We start from the raw sequence: 12,953 nt of genomic DNA, 5'->3' as shown, positions 1-12,953 counted from the left end.
ATCTCCTGTCCCAGCCTGAGGAACAGTGAGCCTGTCTCTCAATAATAATAATACAGTGTGTGATCTCCTGTCCCAGCCTGAGGAACAGACAGTGAACCTGTCTCTCAATAATGATAATAATACAGTGTGTGGCCTCCTGTCCCAGCCTGAGGAAGAGACAGTGAGCATGTCTCTCAACAATAATATTAATAAACTGTGTGATCTCCTGTCCCAGTCTGAGGAACAGACAGTGAGCCTGTCTCTCAATAATAATAATACAGAACGTGATCTCCTGTCCCATCATAAGGAACAGACAGTGAACCTGTCTCTCAGTAATAATACAGTGTGTGATCTTCTGTCCCAGTCTAGGGAATTGAAAGTGAGCCTGTCTCTCAGTAATAATAATATAGTGTGTGATCCACTGTCCCAGCCTGAGGAACAGACAGTCAGCCCGTCTCTCAATAATAATAATACAGTGTGTGATATCCTGTCCCAGCCTGAGGAACAGACAGGAGTGAGCCAGTCTCTGAGTAATAATAAAGCAGATTATGATCTGCTGTCCCAGCCTAAGGAACAATCAGGAAAGAGCAGGTCTCTCGATAATAATAATACAGTGTGTGATCTCCTGTCCCAGCCTGAGGAACAGACAGTGAGCCTGTCTCTCAATAATAATAATATAGTGTGTGACCTCCTGTCCCAGCCTGGGGAACTGTGTGCCAGACTCTCAATAATAATAATACAGTGTGATCTCATGTCCCAGCCTCAGGTACAGTGAGCCTGTCTCTCAATAATAATAATCCAGTGTGATACTTCCTGTCCCAGCCAGAGGAACAGTGAGCTTGTCTCTCAATAATAATAATACAGTGTGATCTCCTGCCCCAGCCTGAAGAACAGTAAACCTGTCTCTCAATAACAATAATCCAGTGTGTGATCTCCAGTCCTGAGGAACAGACAGTGATCCTGTCTCTCAATAATAATAACCTAGTGTGGAATGTCCTGTCCCAGTCTGAGGAACAAACAATGAGCATGTCTCTCAATAATAATAGAATAGTGTGTGATCTCCAGTCCCAGCCAGAGGAACAGACATTGAGCCTGTCTCTCAATTATAATAATACAGTGTGTGACCTCCTATCCCAGCCTGAGGAACAGACAGTGAGCCTGTCTCTCAATAATAATACAGTGTGTGACCTCCTCTCCCAGCCTGGTGAACACTGAGCCAGACTCTCAGTCATAATAATACAGTGTGATCTACTGACTCAGCCTGAGGAACAGTGAGCTTGTCTCTCAATAATAATAATACAGTGTGATCTCCTGTCCATGCCTGGAATACAGACAGTAAACCTGTCTCTCAATAATAATAATCCAGTGTGTGACTTCCTGTCCCAGCCTGAGGATCAGACAGTGAGCCTGTCTCTCAATAATAATAATACAGTGTGTCATCTCCTGTTCCAGCCTGAGGAACAGACAGTGAGCCTGTCTCTCAATCATAATAATACAGTGTGTGACCTCCTGTCCCAGCCTGGGGAACAGTGAGCCAGACTCTCAGTCATAATAATACAGTGTGATCTACTGTCCCAGCCTGAGGAACAGTGAGCTTGTCTCTCAATAATAATAATACAGTATGGTCTCCTGTCCCAGCCTGAGGAACAGACAGTGAACCTGTCTCTCAATAATAATAATAATACAGTGTGTGACTTCCTGTCCCAGCCTCAGGAACAGCGAGCCTGTTTCTCAATAATAATAATACAGTGTGTCATCTCCTGTCCCAGCCTGAGGAACAGTGAGCTTGTCTCTTAATAATAATAATACAGTGTGATCTCCTGTCTTAGCCTGAGGAACAGACAGTGAACCTGTCTCTCAATAATAATAACCTTGTGTGGAATGTCCTGTCCCAGTCTTAGGAACAAACAGTGAGCATGTCTCTCAATAATAATAATATAGTGTGTGACCTCCTGTCCCAGCCTGAGAAACAGCGAGCCTGTCTCTCAATAATAATAATAGTGTGTCATCTCCTGTCCAAGCCTGAGGAACAGTGAGCCTGACTCTCAATAATAATAATACAGTGTGTGATCTCCTGTCTTAGCCTGAGGAACAGACAGTGAACCTGTCTCTCAATAATAATAACCTTGTGTGGAATGTCCTGTCCCAGTCTGAGGAGCAAACAGTGAGCATGTCTCTCAATAATAATAGAACAGAGTGTGATCTCCAGTCCCAGCAAGAGGAACAGACAGTGAGCCTATATCTCAATAATAATAATACAGTGCGTGATCACCTGTACTAGCCTGAGGAACAGACAGTGAACCTGTCTCTCAATAATAATAATACAGTGTGTGACCTCCTGTCCTAGCCTGAGGAAGAGACAGTGAACCTCTCTGTCAGTAATAATAATACAGTGTGTGATCTCCTGTCCCAGCCCAAAAGAAGAGACAGTGAGCCAATCTCTCAATAATAATAATACAGTGTGTGATCTCCTGTCCCAGCCTGAGGAACAGACAGTGAACCTGTCTCTCAATAATAATAATAAAGTGTGTGACCTCCTGTCCCAGCCTGAGGAACAGCGAGCCTGTCTCTCAATAATAACAATACAGTGTGTCATCTCCTGTCCCAGCCTGAGGAAAGTGAGCTTGTCTCTTAATAATAATAATAATACAGTGTGATCTCCTGTCCCAGCCTGAGTAACAGTGAACCTGTCTCTCAATAATAATAATACAGTGTGTGACCTCCATTTCCAGCCTGAGGAAGAGACAGTGAACCTCTCTATCAGTAGTAATAATACAGTGTGTGATCTCCTGTCCCAGCCCTAAAGAAGAGACAGTGAGCCTGTCTCTCAATCATAATAATACAGTGTGTGATCTCCTGTCTCAGCCTGGGGAACAGACAGTAAACCTGTCTCTCAATAATAATAATCCAGTGTGTGATCTCCAGTCTTAGCCTGAGGAACAGACAGTGATCCTGTCTCTCAATAATAATACCCTAGTGTGGAATGTCCTGTCCCAGTCTGAGGATCAAACAATGAGCATGTCACTCAGTAATAATAGAATAGTGCGTGATCTCCTGTACTATTCTGAGGAACAGACAGTGAGCCTGTCTCTCAATAATAATAATAAAGTGTGTGACCTCCTATCCCAGCCTGAGGAACAGACAGTGAGCCTGTCTCTCAATAATAATAATACAGTGTGTGACCTCCTGTCCCAGCCTGGGGAAGAGACAGTGAGCCTGCCACTCAATAATAATATTACAGTGTGTGATCTCCTTTCCCAGCCAGGGATCAGACAGTAAATCTGTCTCATAATAATAGTAATCCACTGTCTTAGCCTGAGGAACAGACAGTGATCCTGTCTCTCAATAATAATAAAAATACAGTGTGTGACGTCCTGTCCCAGCCTGAGGAACAGACAGTGAGCCTGTCTCTCAATAATAATAATAATACAGTGTGTGACCTCCTGTCCCAGCCTGAGGAACAGACAGTGAGCCTGTCTCTCAATAATAATCAGTGTGTGACTTCCTGTCCCAGCCTGAGGAACAGACAGTGAGCCTGTCTCTCAATAATAATAATACAGTGTGTGTCCTCCTGTCCCAGCTTGGGGAACAGTAAGCCAGACTCTCAACAATAATAATACAGTGTGATCTACTGTCCCAGCCTGAGGAACAGTGAGCTTGTCTCTCAATAATAATAATACAGTTTGATCTCCTGTCCCAGCCTGAGGAACAGACAGTGAGCCTCTCTCTCAATAATAATAATAAAGTGTGTGACCTCCTGTCCCAGCCTGAGGAACAGCGAGCCCGTCTCTTAATAATAATAATACAGTGTGATCTCCTGTCCCAGCCTGAGGAACAGTGAGCCCGACTCTCAATAATAATAATACAGTGTGTGATCTCCTGTCTTAGCCTGAGGAACTGACAGTGAACCTGTCTCTCAATAATAATAACCTTGTGTGGAATGTCCTGTCCCAGTCTGAGGAGAAAACAGCGAGCATGTCTCTCAGTAATAATAGAACAGTGTGTGATCTCCAGTCCCCGCAAGAGGAACAGACAGTGAGCCTATATCTCAATAATAATAATACAGTGCGTGACCTCCTGTCCCAGCCTGAGGAAGAGACAGTGAACCTCTCTGTCAGTAATAATAATACAGTGTGTGATCTCCTGTCCCAGCCGAAAAGAAGGGACAGTGAGCCTATCTCTCAATAATAATAATACAGTGTGTGATCTCCTGTCCCAGCCTGAGGAACAGACAGTGAACCTGTCTCTCAATAATAATAATAATACAGTGTGTGACCTCCTGTCCCAGCCTGAGGAACAGACTGTGAGCCTGTCTCTCAATAATAATAATACAGTGTGTGACTTCCTGTCCCAGCATGAGGAACAGACAGTGAGCCTCTCTCTCAATAATAATAATAAGGTGTGTGACCTCCTGTCCCAGCCTGAGGAACAGCGAGCCTGTCTCTCAATAACAATAATACAGTGCGTGATCACCTGTACTAGCCTGAGGAACAGACAGTGAACCTGTCTCTCAATAATAATAATAATACAGTTTGTGACCTCCTGTCCCAGCCCAAAAGAAGAGACAGTGAGCCTATCTCTCAATAATAATAATACAGTGTGTGATCTCCTGTCCCAGCCTGAGGAACAGACAGTGAACCTGTCTCTCAATAATAATAATAATACAGTGTGTGACCTCCTGTCCCAGCCTGAGGAACAGACAGTGAGCCTGTCTCTCAATAATAATAATACAGTGTGTGACTTCCTGTCCCAGCATGAGGAACAGACAGTGAGCCTCTCTCTCAATAATAATAATAAGGTGTGTGACCTCCTGTCCCAGCCTGAGGAACAGCGAGCCTGTCTCTCAATAATAATAATACAGTGTGTCATCACCTGTCCCAGCCTTAGGAACAGTGAGCTTGTCTCTTAATAATAATAATACAGTGTGATCTCTTATCCCAACCTGAGGAACAGTGAGCTTGTCTCTTAATAATAATAATACAGTGTGATCTCTTATCCCAACCTGAGGAACAGTGAGCCTGACTCTCAATAATAATAATACAGTGTGTGATCTCCTGTCTTAGCCTGAGGAACAGACAGTGAACCTGTCTCTCAATAATAATAACCTTGTGTGGAATGTCCTGTCCCAGTCTGAGGAACAAACAGTGAGCATTTCTCTCAATAATAATAGAACTGTGTGATCTTTAGTCCCAGCAAGAGGAACAGACAGTGAGCCTATATCTCAATAACAATAATACAGTGCGTGATCACCTGTACTAGCCTGAGGAACAGACAGTGAACCTGTCTTTCAATAATAATAATACAGTGTGTGACCTCCTGTCCCAGCCTGAGGAACAGACAGTGAGCCTGTCTCTCAATAATAATAATACAGTGTGTGACTTCCTGTCCCAGCATGAGTAACAGACAGTGAACCTCTCTCTCAATAATAATAATAAAGTGTGTTACCTCCTGTCCCAGCCTGAGGAACAGCGAGCCTGTCTCTCAATAATAATAATACAGTGTGTCACCTCCTGTCCCAGCCTGAGGAACAGTGAGCTTGTCTCTTAATAATAATAATACAGTGTGATCTCCTGTCCCAGCCTGAGGAACAGTGAGCCTGACTCTCAATAATAATAATACAGTGTGATCTCCTGTCCCAGCCTGAGGAACAGGCAGTGAGCCTGTCTCTCAATAATAATAATACAGTTTGTGATCTCCTGTCCCAGCCCAAAGGAAGAAACAGTGAGCCTATCTCTCAATAATATTAATAAACTGTGTGATCTCCTGTCCCAGCCTGAGACACAGACAGTGAGCCTCTCTCTCAATAATAATAATACAGAGTGTGATCTCCTGTCCCAGTCTGGGGAACAGAAAGTGAGCCTGTCTCTCAGTAATAATAATATAGTGTGTGATCCACTGTCCTAGCCTGGGGAACAGACAGTCAGCCCGTCTCTCATTAATAATAATACAGTGTGTGATCTCCTGTCCCAACCTGAGGAACAGATAGGAGTGAGCCGGTTTCTCAATAATAATAAAGCAGATTATGATCTCCTGTCCCAGCCTAAGGAACAGTCAGGAAAGAGCAGGTCTCTCGATAATAATAATACAGTGTGTGATCTCCTGTCCTAGCCTGAGGAACAGACAGTGAGCCTGTCTCTCAATAATAATAATACAGTGTGTGACTTCCTGTCCAAGCCTGAGGAACAGACTGTGAGCCAGTCTCTCAAAATAATAAAAATACAGTGTGTGACCTCCTGTCCCAGCCTGAGGAAGAGACAGTGAGCCTGCCTCTCAATTATAATAATACAGTGTGTGACCTCCTGCCCCAGCCTGGGGAACAGTGAGCCAGACTCTCAATAATAATAATACAGTGTGATCTCCTGTCCCAGCCTGAGGAACAGTGAGTCTGTCTCTCAATAATACAAATACAGTGTGTGATCTTCTGTCCCAGCCTGAGGAACAGACAGTGAGTCTTTCCCTCATTAATAATAATACAGTGTGTGACTTCCTGTCCAAGCCTGAGGAACAGAGAGTGAGCCTTTCCCTCAATAAGAATAATACAGTGTGTGACCTCCTGTCCTAGCCTGAGGAACAGACAGTGAGCCTGTCTCTCAATAATAATAATACAGTGTGTGACCTCCTGTCCCAGCCTGGGGAACAGTGAGCCAGACTCTCAATAATAATAATACAGTGTGATCTCCTGTCGCAGCCTGAGGAACAGTGAGCCTGTCTCTCAATAATAAAAATACAGTTTGTGATCTCCTGTCCCAGCCTGAGGAACAGACAGTGAGCCTGTCTCTCAATAATAATAATACAGTGTGTGATGTCCTGTCCCAGCCCAAAGGAAGAGACAGTAAGCCTATCTCTCAATTATATTAATAAACTGTTTGATCTCCTGTCCTAGCCTGAGATACAGACAGTGAGCCTGTCTCTCAGTAATAATAATAAAGAGTGTGATCCACTGTCCCAGCCTGGGGAACAGACAGTCAGCCCGTCTCTCAATAATAAAAAAACAGTTTGTGATCTCCTGTCCCAGCCTGAGGAACAGACAGTGAGCCTGTCTCTCAATAATAATAATAATAATAATTATAATAATAATAATAGAGTGTGTGACCACCGACAATGGCCACAAAGCCGGGGAATGGCACCTGTAAAGTCTTAATTGGGGCACAGGAACAGCCCGTCTTGTCTCGGGGGCCGGCTTCAAAGACAATACAGCAAACACAACGGGGCAGGGGAAGAAGACGACACGACACATGCAGGTACATTCAGTTCCGGCCGGAACGAGTCATTTGTCAGTGTTTTCAAGTGCTGGGAGCCGAGTAATCCTTCGCTTGTATCGTTTCTCCCCGGTGACTAGATCTCACCCTGCGACTCTCGACTGGGCTCACCCACGGCAGCCCAGCAGGTGTGAGCCTAGCTGGCACCCGGATGGGAGATTCCCCCCAGAAAAGCTCAGGTTGCTGCTGCTCCTGCAAGAGGTGTGACTGGGACCAGTAGGGAGCGCTCACCCTGCGGTCTGTGTGGCTTTCTTATGCCCCAGCATCCTGATGGCAACACTCTGCTGCACAAACAGGCGCCGCTCTTCGGGGGAGGCGTAAAACCGAGGTCCCGACCCTCCTTGGCCATTAAGAAATTCCAAGGCGTCTCTCAAAAAGAGATGCCGGAGGTGTCACTCTGGTGTTAGTGTTCCCCTTTACCAATCAGTCGGGGTCTCCTCCTAATCAGCGTCTCATATGTAACAATCAATGACGAGGCCCTCCTGTCCTGCGATATTGTACTTGTCTCCTGGCCGCTGGCTGGCGCCGTGAGATTTAGTCCTTGCGCAAGAGACCGGGGGCAGAGCGCGAACGCGGTCCCCCGCCCCCCGCAAAGTGTGCGCTCCAGGTTTCCTCTCGGGGCTCTGCAACACAGCGGAAAGGCAGCGAGAAGGAGCCTCTTGCTCTGACGCCGCAAGGCCACAAGAGGGGGGAGGCACCGCGCGCCCGGCCGACGTGTTGGACTGGTGCGCTTTATGTGCTGAAATAAACACGCGACAGCCCAGAAATGTTTTCAGAGTGCTGTGCACTGGAGGTTTTTGTCTTGTGAAGACTTGCCTTGTGCTCCTCCGAGCAGTTTGTTTGTTCTCCTCCAGTGCGGGACAAGCCAACACAAGGGAGCACATTCGCCAACATCCAGGTACGCAATGCGATTTGGAAAGAAGCTCCTTTCCAAAGAGTTGCACACGAACGATCCTTCAGTCCCGCTCGGGGGGCACGGAGCCCCAGCCACACACAGCTTCAAGTAGCGAGTCAGGCGTCATGGCTTTCGCTTGCGGCCACACCACCCTGCACGCGCCTGATCTCGTCTGATCTCGGAAGCTGAGTAGGGTTGGGCCTGGTTAGTACTTGGATGGGAGACCGCCTGGGAATGCCAGGTGCTGCAAGCTTTTGCTCTCTCGGCCAGCAGGGGTCGCCGTTGGTACCGTAGGCTTTGGGAGGAAAACCTGGAGGATGGAAAGGTGATCTATAGCCTCATCTCTAGAGATGTTTTGTTGCTATGGCATGTGTGTGACCCATATAAAAAAAAAACCCGTTTGTAAAACAAATATCGAAGCTGCCTCTAAATCTGCAAATGAAGATGAGTCGATAAACCACTTGTTTTTCGTATAACTATACATATATTCATTTATTACTGATTTCATTCATTGAGCACGGATACAATAGAGGTACAGCCATTCACTGTTTGACATGTCTGCACTGCTACAGAACCTAGCAATCAGAAAACGGGTGAAACTGTCTTGAGAATTAGCATACAGTACCGAGGCCCCCATGACCAAATAAAGGCTAACCTCGATAATCAGCCTAAATAATGCAGATTACAGCAAAACGACTGACTTTGAAAAGGGAATGAATGTCCGGAAGGAGTAGTGTAACCAGCTTGAAATGCTTCTCCGGACCTCTAACTAAAAGAAACCGGGAACCAGCAGTGGCATCGACTCCTTTCGAACTGGGATTCTATCGCAGCTTGTGGTGTCGTAACTCTTCCGTATCCGATATGGACCAAGCACATCAGGGGAGAGCGCGAACGCAGTCCCCCACTACCAGAAATTATGCAGTCGAGATTCCCACATTTGGGGAGTTCGCAGGGGTCAGCACAGCCGGAGTGCAATGGCCGAGCCTCACCCTGGGTGAACCTCCTTCTTGATCAAGGTATCTCCCCTGCCAGGTAAGTATGAGTTGTACAAGCCCCTGCAAGTGGCCCGCACCCACAGCAAAAAGCGCGCAGCCTAGACCAGCTCCTCGCCCCGCATCGCCACCGCATAACAACGCCTGAAGAAGACCCAGGCAGGTCGAAACGCCGCGACACAAAGAAAAGCAAGATTGCCTTTTCACGGAGCCATAGACTCTACAGAGGTAAATTGCCTAACAGTGGAAACCTAACGGTGCCAACGAAGCTTTATGAACGAAGCTTTTTTTATTTTTTTAAGTATGGATCGTTATGGTATGCGTCAACCCAGAGTTGACAACGCACGCTGCCTTACGGTCACTCCCCACACCGCCACCCACACCGCCTACACACCAAACCACACCACATCAGACACATCAAACAGACAGGATACCTTCCAACTAGGAACCAGGATCATCTACAAAATGATCCAGACAGTCAACCACCTAAAAAACACAGCAGTTTCCGGAGGGGAGAACCAGGCACCCGCCAGCCTACGACGGAAGACAGAGGAACTCAAGCACCTCATAAGACCGGCCAACCCAACCGAACTCACATGTTTGAAGCTAGTAAGCAATGCCAAAAACTGGCTCCACACCACATTGCAGATCCTCGAAGAGCACTACGAGGAAACTCTCACACATCTGTCCAGACGACTGGAGGACCTGGAGCTTCCCGGCTGGGAACAAGCTTTCGCGGTTGCCTCCAACTGGGCAAAGAAAAATTATGGGAGGAAAATACAGAAGGACACGTTGGACCATACACAAGCTATGGTTACTGCTACACTTAGCAACAAGGAATCCACTATCCCCACGTCTCCAAACAGATTCCAAATACTCGACACACTAATCAGGGAAGAGGTAAATGGCTCAGAAGAGACATACGTAACCCAGGCAGAATCCCTTCCAGAACCAGTGAAGAGACACTGGGAAAGCAGACATCCAACCCAGAAATCTGGCCCCATGAGAGCCAGAGCATATACTCCAGAAATAGATTACTTTCCTCCAATCCCCAGGCCACAAAGGATCCGAAGAGAGCAGAGAAGCAAGAAGACAGAGAAGACTTCATACTACCTTTCCACAAGGCCTGAACATCAGAAAATAAAGTGGGAGGGTTTCAGTCGTTGGAAGGAGAGTGCAACACTCCTTGTCCCAGATGGTCCCTTCTTAGAGAAAATCTAGGAGAAAGAGCTTTGTTCCCCTACCCTAACCCTAATACTAACACTGACATTAACCCTGATCCTAACCCTGACCCTGGTCCTAACCCTAACCCTAATCTTAACCCTGACATTAACCCTGATCCTAACCCTGACTCCGACCCCGACTATTACCCCCCCACACCAGCACCAGCCCAACCAAGATACAGACCACACCGACATGACAAGACCACAAGAAAGCTAATGGACAGGAAGCTGGAAACCCACAAACGCTGGCTCTGCATAGGGGACTCCAATTTATCAAGAATACCCCCCTATGAAAATCCAGATCTACAGATAGAAAGCTACCCAGGAGCATCATTTTACAATGCAGCAAACCTCCTACAACACACCCCCCGGAACACAGTAGTGGAGAAAATCATTCTATCCTTTGGAATCAATAACAAGGCACAAAAAGCAAAGGAAACAGCTATCAAACAACTATGACAGATGCTACGGGAGGCTAAGGGAACCTTCCCATCTGCAGAAATATACATCCCACTGATTAATTACTCCAGAGACCAGGAAAAACCTGGACACAATAAACAATCACATACAGCAAAACATGCCATACCTCCCCAAACTGGAAGAAGCTCTTTTCAAGACAGAAAGAGATGGAATTCACTGGACCACCGCAACAGCTAAAAAAATGCTAGACCACTGGTCACAACATTTAAACTGGTAAGCCCCAAAGCCGCAGAACAAGATGGGGACAAGAACAACAAAAATATTGTAAATCTAAGCAACAACTTCCACCCCACAACTGAACAAATAAACCTCCTCAATAAGAGCTTATCATTTGTCCCCACAGTAGGGACAAAGAAAGGTTAGAAAACCAGACTGAAAAGCAAAATCCGACAATACCACCGTCGCCTTAAACTGACCGCCTTCTTTGAGGATAAAGACACCGACACAGAAAGGGTTCCCTTCCTGCCTAAATCCAGTTGGGAACCAAGGGAAAACCAACTGCCACCAGAAATCCAGGAAATAATTCAAGAGGACAACAGAATTCTACAAAAACTCCGACCATACAGGGACTCACACAACATAACAAAGGAGGAACCCGTAGCCTTAAAACATTTAAAGGAAAACAAACATATAGTCATAAAACCAGCAGACAAAGGGAGTGCAATAGTTATCATGGATAGAGAAAAATACATTGCAGAAGCACACAGACAATTAAATAATCAGAAACACTATACTACATTGGAAGAACCGCTGTACAAACAAACAGCACTAGAAATAGGGCAAATCCTACAAACTCTGGTTGAATTAAAACACCTAACCAAAAAACAGGCATTCTACCTAAGAGGAGAGGAATCACCACGACCGAGGATTTTCTACCTCCTCCCAAAAATTCATAAAGCCCCAGAAACATGGCCACTCCACTACGAAATTCCACCTGGGAGGCCCATAGTGTCCGACTGCAACAGTGAATCCTACATAATAGCAGAATATCTAGACCATTTCCTCAACCCCATTTCTAAACACCACCCAAGTTACATCAAAGACACCTATGACTTTGTAGCCGAAGTCAAAAATGCTACAATACAACAGGAAGCCTTCCTGTTCACCATTGACATTGACAGTTTATACACCAACATTGAAACTACGGAGGGACTGAAAGCAGTATTTCTCAAATACTCTGACCGCAACAGACCAGAAACACAAATTCTGAAGCTATTGGAAATTAGCCTCAACAAAAACGATTTTGAATTTGAAGAGCAATACTACTTACAAATAAAAGGAACTGCTACGGGGAAACGCTTTGCTCCGGCCTATGCTGACATCTATATGGCCCATTGGGAAGCCACAGTATTCCCAAAATGTACACACAAACCTACACACTACTTCAGGTACCTTGACGACATCTGGGGAACGTGGACGCACGGCCCACAGTCCTTTCAAGAATTCATTAACACTCTCAACACACACCACAGGTCCATTAAACTCAAATACACCAAGCATGAAAACCAGATAGACTTCCTAGACACCACCACATACAAGGGTTCCTCCTTCAACAACACAGGCAAACTGGACATCAAGGTATATTTCAAAGACACGGACACACACGGCTTACTGCACAAAGACAGCTTCCACCCAAAACATACTTTCAAAGGACTGGGAAAATCACAACTCCTACGCTTCCACAAAATCTGCACACAACAACAAGACTTTGAGGAAGCCAAACACACACTCTTCCAAGCCCAAGCTCTACGCCCGAGAGGATATACACAAAGATTCCTCAGAAATGTGGCACAAACATTTCTAAACAGAAAAACACCTGATGACAGCAAAATAATCCCCCTCATCACAACATACTCCCAACTCAGCGGAATAACCAACCAAAAACTAAAGTCTACATTCACCACGATATTAGAAAACACAAACCTACTGAGGGAACACAAAATCATATCTGCATAACGAAAAAACAAAAACCTACAGGATTATTTAGTCCAAAGCAAACTAAAACCAGTACAAAACAGATCAAATACACCAAAAGCCAAACACTTCAAACAGAAAACAACGATCCAAAACAACAAAACCAAAGAAATCTTCCAGTTGCAAAGGGTGCTCTCAGAAAACACCAATA

At 45.6% G+C, this 12,953-nt stretch overlaps 2 non-coding genes across 2 annotated transcripts; one reads left to right on the top strand and one right to left on the bottom strand.

The window, feature by feature from the left end:
• The first annotated feature begins 8,267 nt into the window (after positions 1–8,267).
• Positions 8,268–8,386, top strand: LOC148812129 (5S ribosomal RNA). The gene has a single exon (XR_016086364.1). It is a non-coding gene; the product is annotated as a 5S ribosomal RNA (ribosomal RNA).
• A 623-nt stretch (positions 8,387–9,009) lies between these two features.
• On the bottom strand, positions 9,010–9,173 carry LOC148812128 (U1 spliceosomal RNA). Its single transcript, XR_016086358.1, has one exon. It is a non-coding gene; the product is annotated as a U1 spliceosomal RNA (small nuclear RNA).
• Between the last annotated feature and the right edge of the window lie 3,780 nt (positions 9,174–12,953).

The sequence above is a fragment of the Atractosteus spatula genome, assembly GCF_055471065.1.
Source record: "Atractosteus spatula isolate fAtrSpa1 chromosome 10 unlocalized genomic scaffold, fAtrSpa1.hap1 SUPER_10_unloc_5, whole genome shotgun sequence".
Lineage (NCBI taxonomy): Eukaryota > Metazoa > Chordata > Actinopteri > Semionotiformes > Lepisosteidae > Atractosteus > Atractosteus spatula.
The sequence above is the reverse complement of the archived record's forward strand: the minus strand, read 5'-3'. Positions and strand labels throughout refer to the sequence as shown.